Source organism: Coturnix japonica, chromosome 1, assembly GCF_054131305.1.
Source record: "Coturnix japonica strain WE chromosome 1, WE-NBRP24, whole genome shotgun sequence".
Taxonomy (NCBI): Eukaryota; Metazoa; Chordata; class Aves; order Galliformes; family Phasianidae; genus Coturnix; species Coturnix japonica.
Window position 1 is genome coordinate 4549087 of NC_140663.1, and position 7097 is coordinate 4556183.

A 7097-nucleotide genomic window follows, 5' to 3' on the forward strand; every position below is an offset into this window, starting at 1 on the left:
AAGCTCTGGTTTACTGTTTGAGGTTTTGTTAAACCTTTTCAAATATCTTTTTGAGCTACATGAACTCCACTTGCTGGTGCTTGCTTTGTTTAGGTTTCAGTGGGGGATCAGTCTGTCCTTGCAGATACAAGTTACAGCCATTAATTATCCAGATACTATAAAAATTGTTAATTCTACTCAATCTCTATTGGTTAACTAGATCTAATCCTCAGTCTTTTTATTTGAATTATTCTGAATCAGTCAAGAAGTCATCTTTTAACATGAGGGTCTTTCTACATTAATACAACCCCCCAGACAGAATATCAACTAAAGCAACATATTTCATAAAGTATTTTTGTTTGAATATGTACAAATGAAAAACAGGCACAATTTGCCTAGTATTTTAGTGAATATATATACATTTTTTTTCTTGCTACCTATGTTTCAGAAATAGCTGCTGCATCTGTCGTTCATTCAACTTCATACATAAACTTATAATAAAAACACTACTTCTTTTTCTTCCTACCAGTTTTTTCTAGCCAACAAGAAGGGTTTATTATCTTCATCTTATAGGTGGTAAATTATTGTTCACAAAAATTAAATGATTTTCTTCAAGTACAGAATGTTGAGAACTATTGGAACCTGCTTTAGCAGGATGCTGTACTAGACGATATCCAGGGGTCCCATCGAATCCCTACAGTTCTGTGATTCTGTGAACTGAGTTCTCTTGAATTCCTCCCTACTACTCCAGAGCTCAGATATGAATATTCTATAATCTTGTACCTTGTGAATATTTTCATTTTGCATATCTACATGTCTCTGTGTTATAACAGCATATATATTGCCCGTAACAGTCAATGTGAACATGAGAGTGTCACAAGGGCAATACTTTCCCTTTAATAGAGGCTGTTCAACACTTTGTGTTTCTGTAGTTTAAATAAATTCACAACATCAGTTTCAGCCTCCAGGAGGAAATTCAGTTCTTCAGTTTCCAGCTATAATGTTTAAACCACATTCCATAATTAATATAGAATTCAGGTACTTGTGCATAAACAAACAAGGGTTGATAACAAAAGAAGTGATCATATCCTATTCTTGCATTCACCACGTTTTCAGAACTGGATCACCTTAGTTTTTAAAAAGATTAAAAAGTCTCTGCTCAACTAAAGTGTTAAAATATTATCCCAAATATTCCTCCAGCCAGCAACTTCTCGGCATGGGTTAGGCTCTACTTTAAAAACTATTGTCATCCAGGAGACAACCTGTAGTTTTAAATGACTAGCCTGTCAGTTCTTTAGCTCTCTGCACTTGCTTTTTCTGCTTTAGTGAATAGTAACAATTACACGACAAACAGTATGTTATTTCCAACTGCGCTTTTTGGACAGAAATTTTTGTGATACAAATATTGCAAACTTACATTCATTTGCACGATTAACTTTTATGTAGATTTTTAAAGCCTGAAGAGCCTTTTTTTTATAAATCCTGCAGCCTTTAGACTTTGCTACAGAACTGAGCAATCTTTTGTAAAAGCCTTGTATTAAAGTGAATTAAAATGAACTCCTTTCTATAATGCAAATTTGGGATCTTTTTAATCATTTTGCTATATTTGGGGTGAGATTTCCAAGTAGTTTATTTCATAGCATGAAAAAGATGTTGGAAATAATAATTCTACCCAAAAAATTCAGACAAAATATGCTTTTTCCCCCCCTTTATTTGTTGATGAGCACGTGATGTTACACTTAGTAATTAAACATGGAAATATTACGATAAAGTAAAGCTCAAGTGTCATTCTTGAAGGGTGATAGCAGCCATAGACCCTCTGGTTTGGCAGAAAGTGTTCTTAAAAGTTCCCTCATGTACTTAATTTTTGACAGGCAAGTATTGATTTAAATCATTCATCAGTGTCAGATTTGAAACATATATACATGCATTCCTTTCCTCTCTGCTCTGACTTTTCTCCCAACTGGAACATGAAATGTACCTCAGGTGCCATCTTCTCCCAACCTACTGACAAAGCTGAACCATCATGTAGCTCTGAAGGAACCCCCATCATTTCAGGTGCTGCTACCAGAATGATGATCCATAAGTCTCCTGATCCCCAACATTTTGTGACGTCTTCAGTCTCTCATCAAAAATTTCAGTGGTTTAAACAACTAACTGAGAACTAAGGCTACCATAAGGATGTCTGTGAAGCTGTGGATATTGACAAAAGTGAAATTGTGACCTCAGCATGGGAGTTTATCACTCACTCATAAGAAGATCCAACTTCAGCATAATTTTGCAGTTTTGCTCAATTTTTATTGAATCTGCCCAACTTTCTCTCACTGTGCATCCATTAGACTATGCATGAGAATTCATCGTTCCCCCCCCCCCTCCTTTTTTTTCCTCATAATTTACTGTCTTCTCTTTCCACAATCCAAACTATTCCAAATGAGAATTTTTCATCTTTTTTTGTGCCTGTCATAATCTGCAGCAGCAGTTTTTACAAACTAAAGTATTTTATATTACAATTGCATGCATTTTATAAAAAGATCTTTTGACAATACAGTTAGTGGATGTCACAGCCGTGGTAATGGACTTTACATGGAGGGCTAGTTTCCTTATTAATAATCTTCTGCTTTTATGGATATATTTTAAGCAATAAAGAGGAGTCTCTGTTTCTGCTAAGTTTGTTTGATTTTCTACTTAAATATTAAATTTATCTCATTTTTTTCAACATATGCTATTAGAGCATACATCTGATATCTTTGTATACTACCTCTTAAACACGCACACTAATTAACATTTTTATTTAAAATGAAATAATAATTATCTTGCCAATTTTAATGACAGTTTCCTAGCAACCAAGCCTTCTCATATGATGACCCTTACAAGATGCCCTTTATCATTCACAGTCCCCTTTTCTGTTTGTTTTCAAGAATTTATTAAAACCTTTTCTTTTAAGACTATACTTCTGTATTTGCTATGCTTTTGTTTTATTAATTTTCTCAAAGAAATTGGAATTATAAAATGAGAAATTCAAAAAAGAATCATAAGTTTAGACATCAAATTACAACAATCAAAAGAAACTGTAACATTCTGATAAAGAAGCCAATAGTTTGAGGTAATATTGTCTTTCATATTCCACATTGTATGTAAAATACTATGATGGTATCTCAAAATGAAATGCTTTAGTCTAAAATAACACTTGTAATTAAAATTAATGTCCCCAACACAATCTATACTTTAAATGTTTTATTCTGGGTTGAAACAGAAAAGTGAAAAAATTAAAAGAAAAATCAAAACAGCTTCAAAAGTTATTGTGCTTTAAGCTCAAACAGAAATATTTTGGTTAGGTGGAAGTTTCAAGCAATTGATATTATTTACCCAGTTTCTTCCTGTTTTGTCACCTACTTCTTTACTGGAAAAACCGTGGAAAAGATAAAGAATGTATATCTGCAAGGAAAAGTTGTGTGGTTTTTTTTGTTTTATTTTTTATGTCTCTGTTTTTTATGAGGCAGAAGAAATCAGTGTGTGAAAGAGAGAAAGAATAGAAAGAGAAAGGAGAGAAGAAATTGAAAGATATATTTTTAATTCTAATCTGAATTCAGAAAGTCAACAATTAAGTAATTTACTGATAAAGCTAGGCAGTACTTTTCAATCCTATCACTGTAAATATAAAATTTACTAAAATTGACTGCTTACTGTAATATCCAGCCCATTGGGCTGAATCAAGAGATACCATGTTGCTTGCATTGAGCATGCTCAGTTCCATGTAAAGTGTGTTCTCTGAGTCCCCGTAACAGGCAACATGCAATGGGGTCTCAAAGAACACACTCAAAGAGACCCCATTGCATGTTTTCTGTTGTGGGGACAACTTATGGATGCATTAACACCACTGAAAAGCAATAATTAATTGAACCACATCTTCAGTCAGTTGTTCTACTTTACATCATTTGAGCTGCAATAAGGATATTAAGGGAAAACTATCATTTTATTGGAAACAAGAAAATTTAATGATCACAGTCAACGTGTTAAAAAATAAAAATTATCCAATATCAAGGGAAAAATGTCAGCCAGCAGTAGTCTGACATTAGCAGGAGAATAGCTTCTTAAACACTGAAATTCCCTCATCCATGCAGCATTGCAAATGTTTTCTGTTATTTGTATGAACTCAGCTAACAACACAGAAAAGACCTTTCTCCAAACAGCTTTCCGCAGACAAAGGAGAGATAAAGGGGTACTGAAGAATAACTCACAGCATTCATACAGATAATGCGACAGAAGCATTTTATATATCAACACAGGCTGGTCAGAACAAAGTGTGATACACATCTCCTATCAGTGAGGTTGGAAGTGTCTTCTATGTGTTTTGCACAAGAATCAAGTAGGAAATCAAGGAAAACTGTAGTTAAGGGTAGGAGGGTTTCACCTTCTGTCCACAGCTCAAAGGAGTCTAAGTCAGAATAATGCCTCAAAAAGGATATTAAAGTTTGAAAAACTGTTTGCACCCATAAAAATTCTTTAGAAGAAACTGATTGTCAAGGTCTGTGGCAGATATCAGTGAGGAAAATACATTCCATTGACTCCCCTCGTGTCCTGCAAGTGCACTGTAGTATTTGTTCATTCTTTTCCCTTATTTGAAAACTCCATGCTGTAAAATGGAAGGAAGCAAAGAGCAGAAATCTCCTCTAAGCTTATACTGTAGATATATGGACCTGGCTGTTGACCACAGCATGGCTTCTCTGACCTGAAAGTTTCATCTGAAGACCTCTTGCCAGTCAGGAGAATTCGGTCTTTAAGTCTGAATTTTTGGTGACTACTCAAACCTTTCTGCATTGCAGCAGTCCAGGATTCTTTCAGTTTATTTATAGCAATAGAACACAGAGTGCATTAGGTATTTCAGATCTTAATTAATGAAAATACTGTTATTGTGCATAATCAAGCTGCAAAATATTTATTTATTTATCTATTTATTTATTTATCTATTTATTTATTTATTTATTTAAAGGCCCTATTTGGAAGCGGAGCAGAGATCAAAAGATCAAGAAACCAAATTAGACCAGAAAAAAAGTAATCTATCAATTATCAGTTACTAAAATTCACTTTGCCATTTGTCAGTTTGAAACTTTCTCCCCCTTGAGAAGTGCTGCTAATAAAACAGATGTAATTTAATTATCTTTAAACGTTTTTTTGTTGTTTTTGCTGGTAAGTTACTAGTTCATTCCTATGTGCGTTAGAGGAAGTTTAACTCTAGCAGATTGTTCAGTAAAACAGATGCTGTTTATCACTTTCCCTTCCTTTTCCAAGGTGGCACTGGTCTCACAGTCACAGAGAAACATTAGCTTAAAAAGACTACATCCTAAATCAAATAATTGTGGCTAAGAGAATACCAGAACTGCAGGAGTGTATTAAAGTGCATCCATCCATTGGCTCTTACTCTTGACTGGCTGTAAAGATCTCACTACTTATGAATGTTCCCTGTTTGCTTACTTTGAAATCTATAAAATATATCCATATCTGTCAGTTTGACAAATGTTTTAGCCAATATAGCAAAGGAAAATTTGACCAGTAGGAATTTAATTGTAAGTATTGAAACACACAGAAAGAAATGCATTAACAATCTCTTTTTAATACTCAGTATTGTTTTAAACAATATAGAGTACTACAACTGAAAGTACACGATCAGTATCTTCCTTTATAATTAGATGCTATTAAAAAAGAAATACAGAATTACAAAACTGAAGATACCATTTTGAGGACTTTCACATGGAGTTTTTATAGACTGAGTACTTAACATCCACAACAGCGTGAAGAGAGAATAATATTTTATCTTCTAAAATGGCTATAACTGTAACTGTTTGTATCTAAACATAGAATCACTGCACTTGAGTGTTCAGCACCAATTGTATTGAAGGAGTATCCAAAAAACCCATTTGCTTGCAATTTTCACTAACACAGATTATGCCAGCACGAAGGAAAGAAAATTCCAGTTAACTCCTGAAGAGTATGATTGTCTGTTAGAGAAAAATTGGTAATAAAAGAACATCTACCTATGTTAAATCTCAACCAGTTCTAAAAGCTATAAGGCATGTTTATACACATTAAAATGAAGTAATAACTGTAGTACATCTACAGTTAATCAGATAATTAATCAATTGTTTAATTGTTAGCTAATTGGATAACAGCAGCAGAGAAAACCCAGCTGTCTGGGTTTTGGCATAAACATGGACAACATCATGAGTCTTGGGGCTGTTATCACTTGCATTTTACCTATATAATATGGAGTAAAGTTAGTACTGATATGCCTACAATCAAGCTAATCTTTTACTGTCTGTGCCTTAAAAGGAGATTAGCCAATTAACACATCAACTACCACAGGAAGGAAAGTCCTAAATCCTAAATGAAGGAGGAATTTTGAGAGCTGGAACATGCAAATGTATAAAGTACGGTTTAATAGCATGAATACTTCTCATCCTTTCTAAAATATGGTGCAGCAAAATTCTCTGGGTTGTTATGCCAAATGTAAAAATGGTTACAGATTTGCAAATTATTGCTTCTGACAGCAAGTTGGCTCTATCAAAGCCACCCACTCTTCCACCAACACTATTGTTCAGTTGAACCACTAAAGTTTGCTGGGCATTTTACAAAACAAATAAATAGTTCTTGGCTCAAGACCTTGTCAAATAATTTTATCAGTACTGTAATGAGTGACAGCAAGGAGCAGTAAAAGAGAAAGAAAGGACTGAGCTTGAGCCTTACAAGTATTCCTATGATTATGCAGCCTGAGCTGTACATTCAGACCAATGTTCAGTATGCGTATTTTTACTTTTACAAGGCAAGACAGAATTCAGAACAGTCATTTTTGTAAGCATTTGCAAACTAGATTTCCATAGTTTTTAGTAAAAATCTGGTAAGATGAAGAAATATCATGCAAGTGCCCAATTTTCAAAGTTTATGACAGAAAAATACCAGAAAAGAAGGAAAAAAACAACCATCCAACCAAACAAAATAACCCACATAGTTGAATGTATAGCATTCAAATGAAAGTCCACAAATAACTGCTAAGGAAAAAAAATAAATAAAAAAAATAAAAATAAAAATAAAAAAATTATATATATATTTAAGAGTTAAATGTT